This window comes from Bufo bufo, chromosome 2 (genome assembly GCF_905171765.1).
Source record: "Bufo bufo chromosome 2, aBufBuf1.1, whole genome shotgun sequence".
Classification (NCBI taxonomy): Eukaryota; Metazoa; Chordata; class Amphibia; order Anura; family Bufonidae; genus Bufo; species Bufo bufo.
In genome coordinates this window covers 24272974-24296531 of record NC_053390.1, presented here as the reverse complement: position 1 = coordinate 24296531, position 23558 = coordinate 24272974, and the positions used below count along the sequence as shown (strand labels likewise).

The following is a 23558-nucleotide window of genomic DNA, read 5'->3' as shown; positions in this document are numbered from 1 at the left end:
AGGCCACGACGTATGCAAGGGCACAGTTCACTGTCGTGGCCTGCTATTGACTGCATGCACATGCTCGACCTGCCACCCGGGTTATTTGGGGGGAGGAGGGGTAAGGAGGCCATGTTCTCCTGATCCTGGGAGTTCCAGCAGTACGACACCCACTGATCTAATACTTTTCCCCTGTGCACAACTGGAACACCCCTTTGATGACCTAATACTTCTTTTTGTGTTTTCGTTCTCACAATTTTAGCTCATTAAACAGAATCTTACATTTATTTTTTCGCCCTCCTAGAGACTAGAAGCTGTGATCCTCTGATCCCTTGTATAATACTCTGGATTACATCGTTTTCCACAGCATTATAGTCTGGCAGTAGTCCACTGACCGGCAGCCTATTAGACTGTGCCTCTGGTATGTGCACATGTACATGTAGGTCACTGGCGGCATGTAATTCCTGCACAATGGCGTACATGTAGTTCATCATGACAGCACAGACATAAAAGCTGCATCCGCATAATCCCCAGTGGGTGTGTGGATGTGACTGACCGTCATGTCCTGCAGGAACAGCCGGGATCAGAGAAGAATCTGATCAGAGATCACCGTCAGCTGGATAAGGAGAACACTTCATGATGTGATGAGGACATCTCCAATCAAAGAGCAGCAGCTGGTGATCAGATTCTCCTCCTGCCCTGAAGGCACCAAGGACAGAGTCTGAAGTCACTTTCTCCATTCATGATTCCATACCTGTGGTGACATCTTCTGGAATATCCTCCTCCACCTCACTCTTACACGGGGGATCGCCCATCATCCTCTCTTCTTTATCCTCCACTTTAATATCAGTCACATCTTCCCCCTGATTTGTCATCTGTAACAATTCAGTACAATACAGCAGACAGGTGGGAAATCTAACAGATACACATAAGAGACCCCCACAATCTATGACCCCTCTATGACTGCAGGACCCCCCTATATAGATGTGTATAGGGCTCAGCTCCATCTACCTGAGGATTCTCTGGGACCTTCTCCTCTGGACAGTCCTGGGAATACAGGGGACGGGGACATCTCTCTGGTGGATTTCTCCTCCTGGATCCATCTGTGGAGACACAAGCACACAGTGACTGAATACATGGCCTCCTGTAGATCTGTCTATAGATCAGACTCTTCTCTCAGCTCCTTCACTTCTAGGTTTAGTTATCAGGGGTAGATAACAATATTCTGCTCCTCACATCTGTGCCGAGGTCCCAGCAGCTAGCAGACCACAAGACTGAAGACACCTCTGGTCTACGAGAGCGAACATTACTTTTGGCCATGTTTGGAGAATGAGCATACAGTGTTAATTGTCCGGGCCCTGCAGCACCCTACCAACCAGGAAGTTGTCAGGGCATCATCTTAGCTCAATGACACCCTGCTTATCAGGTAATTTTCTAGAGCAAGAACCCAAAGTACATGTACCCAAGTTAATCAGCTAGTCAAAGTACATGGAAGAAGTAAAGCAACTACTCCTAGTCTCCTCTCCTCCAACCATCATCCTTAAACCCAACTATGATGGACAAAAAGAAGCACCAGAAGCCTAATGCCATTACTGCCTCTCAAACTCCCACTTTACTTATTACTCTGAACCGTTACCTGTCTCCTGCGCTCTTCATTTCAGAGCTCCATGTTGGCAAGATGGCACCTGTTTCGGATCTCCCTGTCGGTGCTGCAACTCCCACAGCCTCCTCAGAGTAAGTCCCCAGAATCCTCCTTGTTACTTCTGACTGATGCTTCCCCTACAAGTGACCCCATTTTCTATTATCTTTCTTCCTCCTTCCAAGCAGCCCATTACTTCTGCCGGAGCTCAGAATATGGCTGGTGACCAGGTGTCTCTTCTGGGTGCGGTGTTATTTCATGTGTCATCTCCTCTGCTTTCCTTCTCAGCATGGGGGTTGAATACTTTTCCTCTTTTTGAGGCGACGTTCCAATCTTTACTGCCCATTTTGGGATTTCTGCTATCGTTACTGGAATTACTGGTTTTATTTTCTTCTTTGCTCTCCTTTTTGTCTCAATTAAATGGGTTGTCCAAGATTTTGGTACTGATAGCCTCAGGTTAGCTCATCAATATTAGATGGATGAGAATCCAAAGCCTGGCACCCCCACCGATCAGCTGTGTGAAGACACTGTGTCACTCTGGTGAGCGCTGAGGCCTCTTCCTAGGACAGGGACGTCACATTGGTGGTGCAGTTTTCCTACCAGATCCCTGTCCCTGACAAGTAACAGGTGTAGATGAGGACCGACGGGTAGATCTAATCCTCCAGGAAGCTCTTTTAGGACGTCCCATTACTCTATGTAATATATATGCCCCAGTGAGAACAAGCAATCCCTTCTGAGAGCTGTCTGGTCACACCGGGACTCCTCGGGACACTCAACGTCTTGATCGGAGGTGATATTAATCTCCCTTTCTCTGAAACTGCAGACAGAGTGACGGCCCCCACTGCTCCTGTGATCTCAGATCTCCAGTGTCACCTTTTCCCCCCATTTATTACTCCTTCTTCCTCCTGGTTTATGGAGAATAGATATCTCCACTAGTGGACAATACACTTATAATGCCCCACCAGGACTGGTTATGTTCCCAGTAACATTCTAACCCTTGGTTTCGGCTGGTGGAGGGGACTTCATGGTTTGGGGCCATTTTGCTGCAGACATTTCTGTGACTGTCCCGCTCCTCTGAATGTGGCTTGTAATAAGGGGGATATCCGACCTCCTCAACCAGTCACATGTAGCTGTCACGGATGGTGTTGCAGAAAGCTGGAACTTATAAATAAACATCCGACTGGCTTGATTCCAAACTAAGGAGCATATGGGTGAGCCCTATAAAACCCCTAGAGCTCTCCCTGACTGCTATGCCCATGCAAAGATCTTTATGGTAGACGATTGCATGCCCTCGTACCTTATACTATGTGACACCTGAAAACCCTATAATAGTGAGGGGACACGACCACCGGCTCCCTGCACTTAATACGGACGGAGTCAGGGTCACCTACAATCAAGCCAGCAAGAAACACAAATAAAGGAAACAGACTTATCTGAGGAATCAGGAGAAGCAGCCTCCAGCAGTGAACACAATCCAGGAAGAAGTATAAACCGCAAAGTGAGGCAGTATGGGAGGGAATATAAAGGGAGACAATCAGTGCAAATAGGTGACAGCTGGGAGAAGGAAAGGAGATGAGAAAGTGAAACCAAAACAAAGAACATCATACAACAGATAGAGAAGAAAGTCTGCCAGATCTTCTCACAGAGCTGGCGGTGACAGTACCCCTCCCTCTACGGGTGGACTCTGGACACTCAGAGCCCACCTTCTCAGGATGAGACCTATGGAAAGCCCTGATGAGACGAGTGGCCTTAATGTCCGCCACTGGGACCCACATCCTCTCCTCAGGACCATAACCCTCCCAATGAATGAGGTACTGGAGAGAACCGCGGATAATGCGAGAATCCACCATCCTAGAGACCTGAAATTCAAGATTACCATCAACAACAATCGGAGGAGGAGGCAAAGAGGAGGGTACAGTGGGTTGGACATAAGGTTTTAATAGGGACCTGTGAAAAACATTATGGATCTTCCAAGTCTGAGGAAGATCAAGACAGAAGGCAACGGGATTGATGACAGACAAGATCTTGTAAGGCCCAATAAACCTAGGACCCAACTTCCAGGAGGGAACCTTCAGTTTGATATTCTTTGTAGACAACCACACCAGATCCCCCACATTCAGGTCCGGAGCAGGCACACGTCTCCTATCCGCCACACGCTTATATCTCTCACTCATCCTCTTCAGATTACCCTGAATCTTTTGCCAAATAAATGACAAAGACGAGGAAAATCTCTCCTCATCAGGTAAACCAGAAGACCCCTCTCCAGAGAATATCCCAAACTGCGGATGAAACCCATATGCACCAAAAAATGGTGACTTATCAGAGGACTCCTGGCGACGGTTATTTAAAGCAAACTCAGCAAGGGACAAAAAAGAACACCAATCCTCCTGATTCTCCGCCACATAACAGCGCAGATATGTCTCCAGATTCTGATTGACGCGCTCTGTCTGGCCATTCGACTGCGGGTGAAAAGCAGAAGAGAACGACAACCGAACCCCCAAGCGAGAACAGAAGGCCTTCCAGAATCTGGAAACAAATTGCGTGAAGAAACGATGTCTGAAGGAATGCCATGCAATTTAACAATGTGATCAACAAACGCTTGCGCCAGCGTTTTAGCATTGGGTAGCCCAGGAAAGGGAATGAAATGCGCCATTTTGCTAAAACGGTCCACTACTACCAGAATCACAGTCTTCCCCGAGGAACGAGGCAGGTTCGTAATGAAGTCCATGGACAGATGCGTCCAAGGACGGGAAGGAATGGGTAACGGGAGGAGAGAACCCGATGGCCGTGAATGAGGGACCTTGGCACGAGCACAGGTCTCGCAGGCTGCCACAAAACCCTCCACCGTCTTACGAAGAGCCGGCCACCAGAATCTCCGAGCAATGAGATCCACTGTGGCTCTGCTCCCCGGGTGCCCAGCAAGGACAGTATTGTGGTGCTCCTTAAAAACCTTGTGTCGTAAAGCGAGAGGCACAAACAACCTCCCAGGGGGACAAAGAACAGGAGCCTCTGCCTGGGATGCCTGAACCTCCGCCTCCAAATCAGGATAAAGAGCAGAGACGACCAGCCCTTCAGCCAAAATGGGACCCGGGTCTTCAAAGTTCCCCCCTCCCGGAAAACAATGTGACAGGGCATCTGCCTTCACATCTTTAACCCCAGGGCAGAACGTAACAACAAAATTAAACCTAGAAAAGAACAAAGACCATCTGGCCTGTCTCGGGTTCAGACGCTTGGCCGATTCCAAGTAGGCCAGATTCTTATGGTCGGTAAACACGGTAATAGGGTGTCTGGCTCCCTCTAGCCAATGGCGCCATTCCTCAAAAGCTAATTTGATGGCCAACAACTCCCTATCTTCCACATCGTAATGTCTCTCTGCAGAAGAGAGTTTCCTTGAGAAAAAGGCACACGGTCGCCATTTGGCAGGAGAGGGACCCTGAGATAAGACCGCACCCACACCCACCTCAGAAGCGTCCACCTCAACAATAAAAGGTAGAGAGACATCAGGTTGTACCAAAATGGGAGCGGAAGCAAAACTCTCTTTGATACTAGAAAAGTCTTTAAGCGCATCTACCGACCACGAAGAAAAATCTTCCCCCTTTTTAGTCATATCAGTGAGTGGCTTAACAACAGAGGAATAATTCAAAATGAACTTTCTGTAATAATTGGCAAAACCCAAAAACCGCATCAGCGCCTTCTGATTCTCAGGAAGCTCCCAATCAAGCACAGCGCGGATCTTCTCAGGGTCCATGCGAAAACCAGAAGCGGAGAGAAGAAAACCAAGAAATTGAATCTCCGGAGCCGCAAACACACATTTTTCCAGTTTAACGTACAATTTATTATCCCGCAGAATCAGCAAGACCTGACGTAGGTGGTCTCGATGAGTCTTGAAATCAGGAGAAAAAAATCTAAATGTCATCCAGATACACCAGAACAAATTTCCCCATTAAATGATGAAAAATGCTGTTCACAAAATGTTGGAAGACGGCCGGAGCATTCATCAAACCAAAGGGCATAACCAAATTCTCGAAATGACCCTCAGGGGTATTGAAGGCCGTCTTTCATTCGTCCCCTTCCCTGACCCTGACTAGGTTGTATGCCCCTCTTAAATCCAACTTAGAAAAAACCTTAGCCCCAACAATCTGGTTAAACAGGTCCGGGATCAGAGGAAGCGGATATGGGTCACGAACCGTGTTACGGTTCAGCTCCCTGAAATCCAGTCAAGGTCTTAAAGAACCATCTTTTTATCTTTTTTCTTAACAAAAAAAAAAAACTGGCTCTCAGAGATATAAGTACGCATAGCGACTCTTTAGGAGAGATTGTATAAACGTGATTTTGGCAGTTTGGCACCTGGGATGAGAATAATAGGGCAGTCGTACTCCCGATGCGGGGGCAACTCCTGGACACCACTCTCGGAAAACACATCCGAAAATTCAGAGAGAAAAGATGGCACAGTCTTGGTAGAAATCTCTGAAAGAGACGCCGTGAGGCAATTCTCTCTGCAAAACTCACTCCAACCATTTATTTGCCTTTCTTGCCAATCAATGGTGGGGTTATGTTTAGTGAGCCAGGGTAGCCCCAACACTAGAGGAGTAGGTAAATTAGGATGAAACATGACATATCCTCAACATGAGCATCACCCACAGTCAAACGGATATTGTGAACTATGCCCTTTAATGATCTTTGAGAAAGTGGAGCGGAATCGATAGCAAAAACAGGTATGTCATTTTCCAAAGTGCATACCTGGAAGCCATGCGTTATTGCAAATTGATTATCAATGAGATTGACAGCTGCTCCACTATCTACAAAAATCTCACAAACAATGTTCTTGCTGTCTAGCGCCACCCTGGCAGGTAGGAGAAGACGGGAACTACAAGTAAATGGCAAACCTTCAATTTCCGCATCAACCTTGCCAATAGTAGCAAATGGAAAGTTTTTAGAGGGTTTTTTTCTTTTTGTTTTTCTTTTATTACCCTCAGAAAACTCCATAAATCTCCTAGAGGGGCAAACATTAGCAAAATGATTTATACCCCCACAACAGAAACAAACCCTCCTCTGAGAGCTGAATCCTCAACTATCAGAGGCAAGCAAACCCAGCTGCATGGCCTCCTCCTCAGAGGGGATTGAGAGAGACTGAGGCCCCTGCGCACTGAATGAGACAGCCCCACTGTCCTTGGACTGAATATGACAGGAAGGAGTGGTCCAACGAGGCAGGTCTCTCATGGAAAGCAAATGCATCTTTCAATCCCTCCGAAAGACCATGGCAAAATTGACTTCGGAGTGCAGCATCATTCCAATCAGCTGCCCATCTCCAAAATTCTGAACAATATATCTCTACGGACTGTTTACCCTGGCATAAAAGACGCCGTTTAGATTCAGCCAGAGCAATACGATCCGGGTCATCATATATCTGCCCCAGGGCTACAAAAAATTCATCCACCGATCGGAGGGGCCGGGCCCCCACTGGCAGCGAAAAGGCCCAAGACTGAGCGTTATCCCTGAGCAGCGAGATGATGATCCCCACCCTCTGCTCCTCATCACCAGAGGAATGGGGAAGTAGGCGAAAATTGAGTTTGCAAGCCTCTCTAAAGCGAACAAAATTCTCATTACCCCCGGAGAATGTATCCGGAAGCGAGATCTTACGGTAGGCTCGGAACAAACCCCATGAACGCAAGCAGAACCGGTCACCTGAAACTAAGACACAGTTTTACGGAGATCTGCTACCTCCAGTGAAAGACCTTGCATGCGGTCAATCAAGGCTGAAACCGGATCCATGCTTAAGACGGTTATGGCGGTTTATAATGTCACGGATGGTGTTGCAGAAAGCTGGAACTTATAAATAAACATCCGACTGGCTTGATCCCAAACTAAGGAGCATATGGGTGAGCACTATAAAACCCCTAGAGCTCTCCCTGACTGCTATGCCTATGCAAAGATCTTTATGGTAGACGATTGCATGCCCAGTGCAAATAGGTGACAGCTGGGAGAAGGAAAGGAGATGAGAAAGTGAAACCAAAACAAAGAACATCATACAACAGATAGAGAAGAACGTCTGCCAGATCTTCTCACAGAGCTGGCGGTGACAGTAGCAGGCTGTATCTTCTCTGCTTGTGGAGCGACTAGAGGATCCCAGACATGAAGGGCAGGAGAACGACTGGAAAGTGACTATGATGGACTCTCCTTATAAAAGTAAGGACCTGTTCACACCACGTCTGAGCCTCCAGCAGAACATATGTGCGGAGGGTTTCCTGATATCTCACTCTGACAGAAGCTCCGACGTCAGGCTCTATACAGTCACATAGTGGCGGACATTGCGCATAAGCTCCATGTATAATATACAATGTATACGCTGCGGAACACGGATTTTACAGGACGCCTCTGATAGAGCAGTGTAGTCTACTATACCGGCCCGACGGAGGCCAGAAGGACACGCTCCCATCATGTGACTGGAGCTCTATGGATATGACCGACATATAAAGAACATGTAGCCTCTAATGTAATGTGAGAAGAAACTGTGGAGCGCCTCCATTACATGTCACTGCACACACGTGTATACCCTGCACATGACGGGTCTTACCTTGTGATATTAGAGGCTGGCGCTCCTCCATTACATGTCACTTCACACACGTGTATACACTGCGCATGACGGGTCTTACCTTGTGATATAAGAGGCTGGTGCTCCTCCATCATGGCCTCCTTGTACAGATCCTTGTGTCCTTCCATATACTCCCACTCCTCCATGGAGAAATAGACAGTGACATCCTGACACCTTATAGGAACCTGACAACACAATGACACCGTCATCACCCAGACCCCTCCAGTGCTGTTACTGGAGAATTTCCCAGCATTCCCAGCAGTGTCACCTCTCCAGTCATCAGCTCCATCATCTTGTGGGTGAGTTCTAGGATCTTCTGCTCATGTATCCGGGGGTGAGGGGGAGGCTTTGTGATGGGGTGAGGGGTCCTGCTCTGCCCTCCTGACTCCTGGAGATGGACGATGGGAGTCACACAGTCCCCCGATGTCTTCTTCACTATTGTGTACTCCTGTGGATGGAGAGAGACACTTAGGGAATAAACCCTTCAGGGGCCATGTGCTCTCCTCCGGCCCTTTCCTCCTGGGTACAACATAGAATGTGTCGGCAGATAAGAACCATTTGGCCCATCTAGTCTGCCCAATATACTGAATACTATGAATAGCCCCTGGCCCTATCTTATATGAAGGATGGCCTTATGCCTATCCCATGCATGCTTAAACTCCTCCACTGTATTTGCAGCTGCCACTTCTGAAGGAAGGCTATTCCATGCATCCACTACTCTCTCAGTAAAGTAATACTTCCTGATATTACTTTTAAACCTTTGCCCCTCTAATTTAAAACTATGTCCTCTTGTAGCAGTTTTTCTTCTTTTAAATATTCTCTCCTCTTTTACCTTGTTGATTCCCTTTATGTATTTAAAAGTTTCTCTCATATCCCCTCTGTTTCGTCTTTCTTCCAAGCTATACATGTTAAGGTCCTTTATAGGGATGAGCGAACCCGAACTGTATAGTTCGGGTTTGTACAGAATTTTGGGGTGTTCGTGACACGGACCCGAACCCGAACATTTACGTAAAAGTTTGGGTCGGGGTTCGGCGTTTTCTTGGCGCTTTTTGCTGGAGTCACGTAGCGCCGCACGTCACTCTGCTCTGATCAGTGTAGGGAGAGGATGCAGCTGCTGTTAGGGCGAGATTAGGCAGGGATTAACTCAAAAACACTTAATGAAGTGATCGATCTACAGCTGTGAATCATTCAACTTCTGCTAGTTAATTGCTCACTGTTTTTAGGCTGCCCAGAGCGTTTTTCTGTCACTTTTTTCTGGGGTGATCGGCGGCCATTTTGTGTCTTGTGGTGCGCCAGCACAAGCTGCCACCAAGTCCATTTAACCATCAATAGTGTGTTGTTGTTTTTTTGCTATATCCTACATCAGGGGCTTGGCTGTGCTTGCTATTGTATTGAGGGGTGAAATTAAATTCCCAAACTAGCAATTCCCTAAATTAGTGGTTTCTGCTGTTACAGGCCAAGTTTAAATCTGTCCGTAAAAGGGTATATTACATTGAAGGTGCAAATTCAAGTGCTGATAGGGTCATCCTCAAAAACTTCACACGCTACCATGCATTTCCAAGTTTAATTCTGTCCGTAAACGTATACCTGTCACCCAGCGCCTAAATACTAGGCCTACAATTTATATTCAGCTCAATCTGTCATTACTGGTGTGCCTGTATTAGTGTAATACGGTACCTAAATAGATAGCCAGATAGTGTTAGGTGCTTGTAAAAAAAGGCCTGAATTTGAATTCAATACATTGGGCCAAATAATTTTTTTATTATTGTGGTGAACGGTAACAATGAGGAAAACATCTAGTAAGGGACGCGGACGCGGACATGGTCGTGGTGGTGTTAGTGGACCCTCTAGTGCTGGGAGAGGACGTGGCCGTTCTGCCACAGCCACACGTCCTAGTGAACCAACTACCTCAGGTCCCAGTAGCCAGCAGAATTTACAGCGATATTTGGTGGGGCCCAATGCCGTTCTAAGGATGATAAGGCCTGAGCAGGTACAGGCATTAGTCAATTGGGTGGCCGACAGTGGATCCAGCACGTTCACATTATCTCCCACCCAGTCTTTTGCAGAAAGCGCACAGATGGCGCATGAAAACCAAGCCCATCAGTCTGTCACATCACCCCCATGCATATCAGGGAAACTGTTTGAGCCTCAAGTTATGCAGCAGTCTCTTATGCTGTTTGAAGACTCTGCTGGCAGGGTTTCCCAAGGGCATCCACCTAGCCCTTCCCCAGGGGTGGAAGAGATAGAATGCACTAACGCACAACCACTTATGTTTCCTAATGATGAGGACATGGGAATACCACCTCAGCACGTCTCTGATGATGATGAAACACAGGTGCCAACTGCTGCATCTTTCTGTAGTGTGCAGACTGAACAGGAGGTCAGGGAGGAAGACTGGGTGGAAGACGATGCAGGGGACGATGAGGTCCTAGACCCCACATGGAATGAAGGTCGTGCCACTGACTTTCAGAATTCGGAGGAAGAGGCAGTGGTGAGACCGAGCCAACAGCGTAGCAAAAGAGGGAGCAGTGGGCAAAAGCAGTACACCCGCCGCCAAGAGAGTCCGTCTGCTACTGGCCACTGCCATCTGGGACCCAGCAGGCAGCTTCAAGGAGTTCCCTGGCGTGGCAGTTCTTCAAACAATGTGCTGATGACAAGACCCGAGTGGTTTGCACGCTGTGCCATCAGAGCCTGAAGCGAGGCATTAACGTTCTGAACCTTAGCACAACCTGCATGACCAGGCACCTGCATGCAAAGCATGAACTGCAGTGGAGTAAACACCTTAAAAACAAGGAACTCACTCAGGCTCCCCCTGCTACCTCTTCTGCTGCTGCCGCCTCTGCCTCTTCCTCCGCCTCTGGAGGAACGTTGGCACCTGCCGCCCAACAAACAGAGGATGTACCACCAACACCACCTCCGTCACCAAGCATCTCAACCATGTCACACGGCAGCATTCAGCTCTCCATCTCACAAACATTTGAGAGAAAGCGTAAATTCCCACCTAGCCACCCTCGATCTCTGGCCCTGAATGCCAGCATTTCTAAACTACTGGCCTATGAAATGCTGCAAACAGACAGCTTCAAACAGCTCATGTCGCTTTCTGTCCCACAGTATGTTGTTCCCAGCCGCCACTACTTCTCCAAGAGAGCCGTGCCTTCCCTGCACAACCAAGTATCCGATAAAATCAAGTGTGCACTGCGCAACGCCATCTGTGGCAAGGTCCACCTAACCACAGATACGTGGACCAGTAAGCATGGCCAAGGACGCTCACGGCCAGGGATGCTATATCTCCCTAACTGCACACTGGGTAAATGTAGTGGCGGCTGGGCCACAGGCGAAGAGCTGTTTGGCGCACGTCCTTCCGCCGCCAAGGATCGCAGGGCAACATTCTTTGCCTCCTGTTGCCTCCTCCTCCTACTCGGCTTCCTCCTCCTCTTCTCCCACCTGCTCATCCAGTCAGCCACACACCTTCATTACCAACTTCAGCACAGCCCGGGATAAACGTCAGCAGGCCATTCTGAAACTCATATGTTTGGGGGACAGGCCCCACACCGCGCAGGAGTTGTGGCGGGGTATTGAACAACAGACCGACGAGTGGTTGCTGCCGGTGAGCCTCAAGTCCGGCCTGGTGGTGTGCGATAACGGGCGAAATCTCGTTGAGGCTCTGGGACTAGCCGGTTTGACGCACATCCCTTGCCTGGCGCATGTGCTGAATTTGGTGGTGCAGAAGTTCATTCACAACTACCCCGACATGTCAGAGCTGCTGCATAAAGTGCGGGCCGTCTGTGCGCGCTGCCGGCGTTCTCATCCTGCCGCTGCTCGCCTGTCTGCGCTACAGCGTAACTTCGGCCTTCCCGCTCACCGCCTCATATGCGACGTGCCCACCAGGTGGAACTCCACCTTGCACATGCTGGACAGACTGTGCGAGCAGCAGCAGGCCATAGTGGAGTTTCAGCTGCAGCACGCACGGGTCAGTCGCACTGCGGAACAGCATTACTTCACCACCAATGACTGGGCCTCCATGCGAGACCTGTGTGCCCTGTTGCGCTGTTTCGAGTACTCCACCAACATGGCCAGTGGCGATGACGCCGTTATCAGCGTTACAATACCACTTCTATGTCTCCTTGAGAAAACACTTAGGGCGATGATGGAAGAGGAGGTGGCCCAGGAGGAGGAGGAGGAAGACGGGTCATTTTTAGCACTTTCAGGCCAGTCTCTTCGAAGTGACTCAGAGGGAGGTTTTTTGCAACAGCAGAGGCCAGGTACAAATGTGGCCAGCCAGGGCCCACTACTGGAGGACGAGGAGGACGAGGAGGAGGTGGAGGAGGATGAGGATGAGGATGAAGCATGTTCACAGCGGGGTGGCACCCAACGCAGCTCGGGCCCATCACTGGTGCGTGGCTGGGGGGAAACGCAGGATGATGACGATACGCCTCCCACAGAGGACAGCTTGTCCTTACCTCTGGGCAGCCTGGCACACATGAGCGACTACATGCTGCAGTGCCTGCGCAATGACAGCAGAGTTGCCCACATTTTAACATGTGCGGACTACTGGGTTGCCACCCTGCTGGATCCACGGTACAAAAACAATGTGCCCACCTTACTTCCTGCACTGGAGCGTGATAGGAAGATGCGTGAGTACAAGCGCACATTGGTAGACGCGCTACTGAGAGCATTCCCAAATGTCACAGGGGAACAAGTGGAAGCCCAAGGCAAAGGCAGAGGAGGAGCAAGAGGTCGCCAACGCAGCTGTGTCACGGCCAGCTCCTCTGAGGGCAGGGTTAGCATGGCAGAGATGTGGAAAAGTTTTGTCAACACGCCACAGCTAACTGCACCACCACCTGATATGGAACGTGTTAGCAGGAGGCAACATTTCACTAACATGGTGGAACAGTACGTGTGCACACCCCTCCACGTACTGACTGATGGTTCGGCCCCATTCAACTTCTGGGTCTCCAAATTGACCACGTGGCCAGAGCTAGCCTTTTATGCCTTGGAGGTGCTGGCCTGCCCGGCGGCCAGCGTTTTGTCTGAACGTGTATTCAGCACGGCAGAGGGCGTCATTACAGACAAACGCAGCCGCCTGTCTACAGCCAATGTGGACAAGCTGACGTTCATAAAAATGAACCAGGCATGGATCCCACAGGACCTGTCCATCCCTTGTGCAGATTAGACATTAACTACCTCCCCTTAACCATATATTATTGTACTCCAGGGCACTTCCTCATTCAATCCTATTTTTATTTTCATTTTACCATTATATTGCGGGGCAACCCAAAGTTGAATGAACCTCTCCTCTGTCTGGGTGCTGGGGCCTAAAAATATCTGACAATGGCCTGTTCCAGTGGTGGTTGACATGAAGCCTGATTCTCTGCTATTACATGAAGCCTGAATCTCTGCTATGGGACCTCTCTCCTCTGTCTGGGTGCCGGGGCCTAAAAATATCTGACAGTGGCCTGTTCCAGTGTTGGGTGACGTGAAACATGATTCTCTGCTATGACATGAAGCCTGAATCTCTGCTATGGGACCTCTCTCCTCTGTCTGGGTGCCGGGGCCTAAATATCGGACAATGGACTGTTCCAGTTTTGGCTGACATGAAGCCTGATTCTCTGCTATGACATGAAGACTGATTCTCTGCTGACATGAAGCCTGAATCTCTGTTATGGGACCTCTCTCCTCTGTCTGGGTGCCGGGGCCTAAATATATGACAATGGACTGTTCCAGTTTTGGCTGACGTGAAGCCTGATTCTCTGCTATGACATGAAGACTGATTCTCTGCTGACATGAAGCCAGATTCTCTGCTATGGGACCTCTCTCCAATTGATATTGGTTAATTTTTATTTATTTTATTTTTATTTTTATTCATTTCCCTATCCACATTTTGTTTGCAGGGGATTTAAGTACATTTTGCTGCCTTTTGCAGCCCTCTAGCCCTTTCCTGGGCTGTTTTACAGCCTTTTTAGTGCCGAAAAGTTCGGGTCCCCATTGACTTCAATGGGGTTTGGGTTCGGAACGAAGTTCGGGTCGGGTTCGGATCCCGAACCCGAACATTTCCGGGAAGTTCGGCCGAACTTCTCGAACCCGAACATCCAGGTGTTCGCTCAACTCTACTGAAAACCAAGCCCATCAGTCAGTCTGTCACATCACCCCCATGCATATCAGGGAAACTGTCTGAGCCTCAACTTATGCAGCAGTCTCTTATGCTGTTTAAAGACTCTGCTGGCAGGGTTTCCCAAGGGCATCCACCTAGCCCTTCCCCAGCGGTGGATGACATAGAATGCTTTGATGCACAACCACTTATGTTTCCTGATGATGAGGACATGGGAATGCCACCTCAGCACGTCTCTGATGATGACGAAACACAGGTGCAAACTGCTGCGTCTTTCTCCAGTGTGCAGACTGAACAGGGGGTCAGGGAGGAAGACTGGGTGGAAGACGATGCAGGGGACGATGAGGTCATAGACCCCACATTGAAGAGGCAGTGGTGAGACCGAGCCAACAGCGTAGCAAAAGAGGGAGCAAGGGGGCAAAAGCAGAACACCCGCCGCCAAGAGAGTTCGTCTGCTACTGGCCACCGCCACCTGGGACCGAGCACCCCAAAGGCAGCTTCAAGGAGTTCCCTGGTGTGGCAGTTCTTTAAACAATGTGCTGACGACAAGACCCGAGTGGTTTGCACGCTGTGCCATCAGAGCCAGAAGCTAGGCATTAACGTTCTGAACCTTAGCACAACCTGCATGACCAGGCATCTGCATGCAAAGCATGAACTGCAGTGAAGTAAACACCTTAAAAACAAGGAACTCACTCAGGCTCCCCCTGCCTCGGCCTCTTCCTCCGCCTCAGGAGGAATGTTGGCACCCGCCGCCCAGCAAACAGAGGATGTACCACCAACACCACCACCTCCGTCACCAAGCATCTCCACCATGTCACACGGCAGCATTCAACTCTCCATCTCACAAACATTTGAGAGAAAGCGTAAATTCCCACCTAGCCACCCTCGATCCCTGGCACTGAATGCCAGCATTTCTAAACTACTGGCCTATGAAATGCTGTCATTCAGGCTGGTGGACACAGACAGCTTCAAACAGCTCATGTCGCTTGCTGTCCCACAGTATGTTGTTCCCAGCTGCCACTACTTCTCCAAGAGAGCCGTGCCTTCCCTGCACAACCAAGTATCCGATAAAATCAAGTGTGCACTGCGCAACGCCATCTGTGGCAAGGTCCACCTAACCACAGATACGTGGACCAGTAAGCATGGCCAGGGACGCTATATCTCCCTAACTGCACACTGGGTAAATGTAGTGGCGGCTGGGCCACAGGCGGAGAGCTGTTTGGCGCACGTCCTTCCACCGCCAAGGATCGCAGGGCAACATTCTTTGCCTCCTGTAGCCTCCTCCTCCTCCTACTCGGCTTCCTCCTCCTCTTCTTCCACCTGCTCATCCAGTCAGCCACACACCTTCACCACCAACTTCAGCACAGCCCGGGGTAAACGTCAGCAGGCCATTCTGAAACTCATATGTTTGGGGGACAGGCCCCACACCGTGCAGGAGTTGTGGCGGGGTATTGAACAACAGACCGACGAGTAGTTGCTGCCGGTGAGCCTCAAGCCTGGCTTGGTGGTGTGCGATAATGGGCGAAATCTCGTCGCAGCTCTGGGAGTAGCCGGTTTGACGCACATCCTTTGCCTGGCGCATGTGCTGAATTTGGTGGTGCAGAAGTTCATTCACAACTACCCCGACATGTCAGAGCTGCTGCATAAAGTGCGGGCTGCCTGTGCGCGCTTCCGGCGTTCACATTCTGCCGCTGCTCGCCTGTCTGAGCTACAGAGTAACTTCGGCCTTCCCGCTCACCGCCTCATATGCGACGTGCCTTGCACATGCTGGACAGACTGTGTGAGCAGCAGCAGGCCATAGTGAAGTTTCAGCTGCAGCACGCACGGGTCAGTCGCACTGCGGAACAGCACCACTTCACCACCAATGACTGGGCCTCCATGCGAGACCTGTGTGCCCTGTTGCGCTGTTTCGAGTACTCCACCAACATAGCCAGTGGCGATGACGCCGTTATCAGCGTTACAATACCACTTCTATGTCTAAGAGAAAACACTTAGGGCGATGATGGAAGAGGAGGTGGCCCAGGAGGAGGAAGAGGAGGAAGAGGGGTCATTTTTAGAACTTTCAGGCCAGTCTCTTAGAAGTGACTCAGAGGGAGTTTTTTTGCAACAGCAGAGGCCAGGTACAAATGTGGCCAGCCAGGGCCCACTAATGGAGGACGAGGATGTGGAGGAGGATGAGGATGAAGCATGTTCACAGCGGGGTGGCACCCAACGCAGCTTGGGCCCATCACTGGTGCGTGGCTGGGGGGAAACGGAGGACGATGACGATACGCCTCCCACAGAGGACAGCTTGTCCTTACCTATGGGAAGCCTGGCACACATGAGCGACTACATGCTGCAGTGCCTGCGCAATGACAGCAGAGTTGCCCACATTTTAACGTGTGCGGACTACTGGGTTGCCACCCTGCTGGATCCCCGGTACAAAGACAATGTGCCCATCTTACTTCCTGCACTGGAGCGTGATAGGAAGATGCGCGAGTACAAGCGCACGTTGGTAGACTCGCTACTGAGAGCATTCCCAAATGTCACAGGGGAACAAGTGGAAGCCCAAGGCAAAGGCAGAGGAGGAGCAAGAGGTCGCCAACGCAGCTGTGTCACGGCCAGCTCCTCTGAGGGCAGGGTTAGCATGGCAGAAATGTGGAAAAGTTTTGTCACCACGCCACAGCTAACTGCACCACCACCTGATATGGAACGTGTTAGCAGGAGGCAACATTTCACTAACATGGTGGAACAGTACGTGTGCACACCCCTCTACGACGTACTGACTGATGGTTCGGCCCCATTCAACTTCTGGGTCTCCAAATTGTCCACATGGCCAAAGCTAGCCTTTTATGCCTTGGAGGTGCTGGCCTGCCCGGCGGCCAGCGTTTTGTCTGAACGTGTATTCAGCACGGCAGGGGGCGTCATTACAGACAAATGCAGCCGCCTGTCTACAGCCAATGTGGACAAGATGACGTTCATAAAAATGAACCCAGCATGGATCCCACAGGACCTGTCCATCCCTTGTGCAGATTAGACATTTATAACTACCTCCCCTTAACCATATATTATTGTACTCCAGGGCACTTCCTCATTCAATCCTCTTTTTTTAATTTTACCATTATATTGCGGGGCAACCCAAAGTTGAATGAACCTCTCCTCTGTCTGGGTGCTGGGGCCTAAAAATATCTGACAATGGCCTGTTCCAGTGGTGGTTGACATGAAGCCTGATTCTCTGCTATTACATGAAGCCTGAATCTCTGCTATGGGACCTCTCTCCTCTGTCTGGGTGCCGGGGCCTAAAAATATCTGACAGTGGCCTGTTCCAGTGGTGGGTGACATGAAGCCTGATTCTCTGCTATGACATGAAGCTTGATTCTCTGCTATGGGACCTCTCTCCTCTGTCTGGGTGCCAGGGCCTAAAAATATCTGACAATGGCCTGTTCCAGTGGTGGGTGACATGAAGCCTGATTCTCTGCTATGGGACCTCTCTCCTCTGTCTGGGTGCCGGGGCCTAAAAATATCTGACAATTGCCTGTTCCAGTGGTGGGTGACATGAAACCTGATTCTCTGCTATGACATGAAGCCTGATTCTCTGCTATGGGACCTCTCTCCTGTGTCTGGGTGTCGGGGCCTAAAAATATCTGACAGTGGCCTTTTCCAGTGTTGGGTGACATGAAGCCTGATTCTCTGCTATGACATGAAGCCTGATTCTCTGCTATGGGACCTCTCTCCTCTGTCTGGGTGCCGGGGCCTAAAATATCTGACAATGGCCTGTTCCAGTGGTGGGTGAAATGAAGCCTGATTCTCTGCTATGGGACCTCTCTCCAATCGATATTGGTTAACTTTTATTTATATATATTTTTTTTAATTCATTTCCCTGTCCACATTTGTTTGCAGGGGATTTACCTACATTTTGCTGCCTTTTGCAGCCCTCTAGCCCTTTCCTGGGCTATTTTACAGCATTTTTAGTGCCGGAAAGTTCGGGTCCCCATTGACTTCAATGGGGTTCGGCGCGAAGTTCGGGTCGAGTTCGGATCCCGAACCCGAACATTTTCAGGAAGTTCGGCCGAACTTCTCGAACCCGAACATCCAGGTGTTCGCTCAACTCTAGTCCTTTAATCTTTCCTGGTAAGTTTTATCCTGCAATCCATTGTCACGGCGGACGTGCACTCAGTCTAACAAGTAACGCACCAACCAGGCTCTGGGCGAGAGACAGGGGAAGGGTCACCTCCTAACTAATCCCTGTCCTCTTTCCCTGCACTGCTCAGCCCACCTACAGACCTTTAAGGTAGGTATGAGGTGTCCCTGTGCCTGGGCTGACAAAACCCTGAATTCCCTGAGATGGTGAAGTAGGGAAATAGGAGCAGCCTGCTCGCACAGAAAACCTGATGGGATAGATGACACAAAACAACCAAACTTGAAATAACACTTATCTTCCTGAGCTGGAGCAGACAGCCAACCTTCCTTCCAAGACCACAATGATTAGTATAATCCGCTCAGGGCACTGGGCTAGTGTGCTATTTAAACTAATGACCCCACCCAGTGCACCTGATGAGAGGCGGATCCAGCACGGCTCCAAAACAACCACTAAACTCGTGCTGCTATCCTGGCCGACCTCCGCACCTCGTCAGAGTGGGGCATGACATCCATGTTCTAGTTTAGTAACTCTTCTCTGAACTCTCTCCAAAGTATCAATATCCTTATGGAGATATGGTCTCCAGTACTGAGCACAATACTCCAAATGAGGTCTCACTAGTGCTCTGTAGAGCGGCATGAGCGCCTCCCTCTATCTACTGGTAATGCTTCTCCCTATACACCCAAGCATTCTGCTAGCATTTCCTGCTGCTCTATGACATTGTCTGCCTACCTTTAAGTCTTCTGAAATAATGACCCCTAAATCCCTTTCCTCAGATACTGAGGTTAGGACTGTATCACTGATTTTATATTCTGCTCTTGGGTTTTTACGCCCCAGGTGCATTATCTTGCACTTATCAACATTACATTTTAGTTGCCAGATTTTTGTCCATTCCTCTAGTTTTCCTAAATCCTTTTCCATTTGGTGCCTACTTACCTTCTCATGGCTCCTACAACATGACTATTGGTCACTGGTCACATGACACATCACTCACTATATTGGGGGCTGATCTTCAGGTTCTCCGTCACTTGGAAGGTCTGGAGGCCGTTCTCCAGGACCCTGGACTCTTCCTATCACTTCCTATGATGGATTCTCCTTCCCGATGTCTGACTTGTTACAGAATACAATAAAGAGGAGAGAAATCTAGAAAGGTTTACCTCTCCGCTTAGCAGGGAGATGATCTCCAAGGTGAGGTCTAATATTCTCCTGCTGATCTCCTTCCTGTCCATCCTTGGTGGCTCATTCAGGAGAAGAGGAGAGAACTGGAGGAGCTGGAGGCTTCTAGTACTGCAGGCGCCTTTATGAGAAGAGTAGGGGAAATCATCCAGGGGACAAGACCAGATGTCACCACCAGGATCTGATGTGTATCTGCAGCACAAGAACTGAAGGACCTGTGATGATGTCACGATCATGTGATCAGTGCCGGGGGTGGAGCTAGCCAGGAGAGTCACTGATCACATGACGGTGACATCACCCCAGCTACTTCAGCTCTGGCAGTGCAGCAGATACTGGGCAGGTCCTTCAGCTCTAGCAGTGCAGCAGATACTGGGCAGGTCCTGGTCGGTAGTCAGGGCTCTTGTTCTCTCTGGTATCAGCCATTCCTCCAGCCTGCAGGTAAGATGAGCTGTGAGGAGACAGTGTTCTGGTTCTGGTCCAGCTGCCAGTTCGGTTGATGTACTGCTCCAAATTAATTAATGTTAAGTATACGTATACTGAGAGATCAATACTGAGACAACACACAGCTGGGTTATAACAGGATCTCTGGTTTATTGCGGAACAGTAGACAGTATATAGGACGGAAAGGAGTGGGGGGTGTAGTGTGGCGTGTATCTTTTCTATTGACTATAAACTCTGTATTTTCTGTCACATCGATGACAAGAGGAAGAGCCCCCCCCCCCCCCTCCTTGCTGGTGAGTGAAGCCGTTACTTCTTCTTTCTTTGAAACTGCTTGCTTAAGCTGAACGGAAACTGTTTTGTGACACATGATAAAGCAAAGAGCAAGATTCTTGTTATAGGCATTGGCTGGGTATCTGACCGCCATTTTAACTACAGTATAGTTCTCAACAAGCATTTCCTTCTGTTCTTCCTCATCGTAGAGAAGCATTATAGGGTGTTCATCAGTTTTCTTCATTCTTTTTTAAAAGGCGGGTCACACAAGTAAGAACAAGCTTAATTACTATATATATCATCAATAGTATTAGGGCTACCTGCAATATTTCTTGGACAATTCCCATGAGCCAACCTCCAATACCTTTAAACCAGTTGTCGGGGTTAAAGGGGCTCTGCACTTTCATTTAACTGATGATCTATCCTCTGGATAGATCATCAACACCTGACCGGCGGGGGTCCCGGGTGTCCCGGATCAGCTGTTTAAGAAGGCAGCGGCGCTCCAGCAGCGCCGCGGCCTTCTCACTGTTTACCGCCGGGCCGCCGGCCCACTGACGTCGCGACTATTATCAACTAGTGTGGGCGGGGCTAAGCTCTGTTCACTTGAATGGAGCTTAGCCGCGCCGACGCTAGTTGATACTAGTCGTGACGTCAGTGAGCCGGCGGCCCGGCAGTAAACAGTGAGAAGACCGCGGCGCTGCTGGAGCGCCGCTGCCTTCTCAAACAGCTGATCGGTGGGGGCCCTGGGTGTCGGACCCCCGCCGATCAGAAGCTGATGATCTATCCAGAGGATAGATCATCAGTTAAATGAAAGTGCAGAACCCCTTTAAGGAAGGAGAAGGTATCAGACCACCATATCAGCTTTATGTGCGTCCAGCCATTTATCCCTTAGATCCGCCATTTTCTCCAGACCCACCTTAACTTGCAAATTACCCTGTGGGTCTATGTAATGGCAACAAGAGGGTCCCACAACCTGGCACATACCTCCACCTTTAGCTTTAACATAGTCTAGAACTAATGTGTGCTGGTCTGTCACAATGATCAACTGGTTTTGCACGATGTTCGAGGTATTCATAAGTCTCATCACTTCCCATATTTGATCATCTATTCTAGATAATCAGTTGCCACCACCAAATGATCCCACATCTGCACTATCATGGGATATATGAAAAGGCTACTAAGAATTTTTTGGAAATGCTCATTTCTACAACATGTGGCTTACCGTTTGGTCTGGGTGTGTTATCTTTGGCTCTGCAGTACAAGGTGTGTTTAGGAATAGCATTTATGTCAATTTCAGAGTGTGGTACTATAAAGGTGGCAGGAGGAAGCCTGGCGATGGTGCACAGTCCTGTGACGTTCTGGGATAACTATTTGTACTCTTTGTGTCCACAAACTAAGTATATGTCTTCTGGAACTGCCACTGCTGTGCTATTGAACAATTAGGTAATTAATTTGGCTAATTGTATCCCTTTCACCAGCTCATATCCGTTTAACTGACCTTCGGTGTTAGCTAATATACCTGTGATAAGGTCCTGTACAGTACGGCGGATACAGGGTAGGTCTTTTCCGTTCTCGGCATCTACACCAATACACTGCACGTGGCTGTTTTTGAGTCATTGCAACCTGAGTGTATGTGTGGACTAAATGTCATACCTTTGGTTTGTACTTGGAGACAATAACAGTGTGTCCAGCTAGGAAAACATGTGACATTAGCCCAGTGTCCCTCTTGCCAGGGAGTAGGGCTATGATCTATCGAGGGTCTTGATCTGTTTATCATGAGCCATGGGGCATCTGACCACCCTGCGACAGGTAAGGACACTTCGCTGTCCTTGTGTGTACTTTAACTCGATATATGCTAGTGAGAAAGATAGTAGAGTTAGACAGGTCAATCAGTTCAGAAAGGTCCAGGGGTATTGCAACATAAGGCATACTGGCTGAGCTCACGGGACTGTGGGTACAGATCCAACAATCTCTGAGTTTCAGTCTCATTCAACCCCTGGACTAGAGTTTTATGGTGCCGTATCAGTGAATTATCCCATTCATCACCCAGTGGCGTGAACACTGCGGATATGCCTACAGTCAAAGTTATGAGTAGGTGGACCCTCATGGCTTATTGTTCCAGGGTCGTCGGGACAACCTTTACTCTTTTATAATGTGAGGCGTGGATCCAGGTAGGCCTCCCTTCGAGTTTCACAGAGGTCGGGGTAGTCAGCAACATCTGGTAAGGCCCCTTGTATCGTGGTTCGAGGGTGTTTCTGATGTGTTTCTTGATCACCACCCACTCTCCAAGTTTCAGAGTGTGGCTTCCCTCTAGGGAGTCAGGATCTGGAATGGAAGAGAAAACTTGTGCACGTATGTTAGACAATTGTTTACTCAGGGCAATCACATATTTTGCAACTGATTCATAATGTATTTGCAATTGCTGTGGGGAGTACTGCCCCATCCTAGACCCTGTCCCAAACAAAATTTCATATGGAGTCAGTTTGTGTGAAGGCCTAGGGGTGTGTCTAACTGAAAATAGTGCTATTGGCAGGCATTGTACCCAACTGAGCCCTGTCTCCCTAGTCATTTTCAGCATCTTGGACTTCAGTACCCCGTTCAGTCATTTGACTTTGTAGCTGCTTTGGGGTCTGTAGGGTGTGTGATAGGCTAAGTGTGACCCTACCATCTTCCAGACTTCTTGGGTTATTGTAGCAGTGAATGCTGGGCCCTGATCACTTTCAATGACCTCGGGTTCTCCGAATCTACAAACAGTTTCCTGCATTAAATTCTTAGCAGTTGTTGTGGCTGTCTGATTTCGGACGAGGTAGGCTTCTGGCCACCCAGAGAACAAGTCTACCACTACTAGCACATATTGAAACCCTTGGCACATTGGCATCTGGATGTGGTCAATTTGAATCCGTTGGAATGGGTACTGGGCTTTAGGGAGACATTTGGTTGGTGTAGGCTCAGTTCTTCCCGGGTTGCACTGCGCACAGACGAGGCAAGACTGAGTATGCCTCACCAGGACAGGGGTTATCCCTGGGGCCACCCATATTTTGTCAATTAGTTCTTTCATGATGGTCTTAGATTGGTGGGTGGGCCCATGAGCTATTGAAGCTATCAGAGGCTAGAGAGCTTTGGGCAGAGATACTCTCTTTCCTTGGGTCCACAGTCCAGATTCTTTCTCTTCTTGGGCTGACTCTTTTAGCCAATCCAATTTTTCTTGTGGCGTGGCCTGCTTCTGTAACTGGAC

General features: G+C 49.3%; 1 protein-coding gene and 1 long non-coding RNA gene across 2 annotated transcripts in view; both read left to right on the top strand.

Annotated features, from left to right (window-relative positions):
• The window catches only part of LOC120991124 (zinc finger protein 585A-like), a 2129672-nt gene that overhangs the window by 1058749 nt on the left and 1047365 nt on the right, over window positions 1–23558 (top strand). The window lies entirely within an intron of this gene.
• On the top strand, window positions 2705–7877 carry LOC120991217. The gene is made up of 3 exons (XR_005776572.1): window positions 2705–2744; window positions 4325–4328; window positions 7705–7877. It is a non-coding gene; the product is annotated as an uncharacterized LOC120991217 (long non-coding RNA).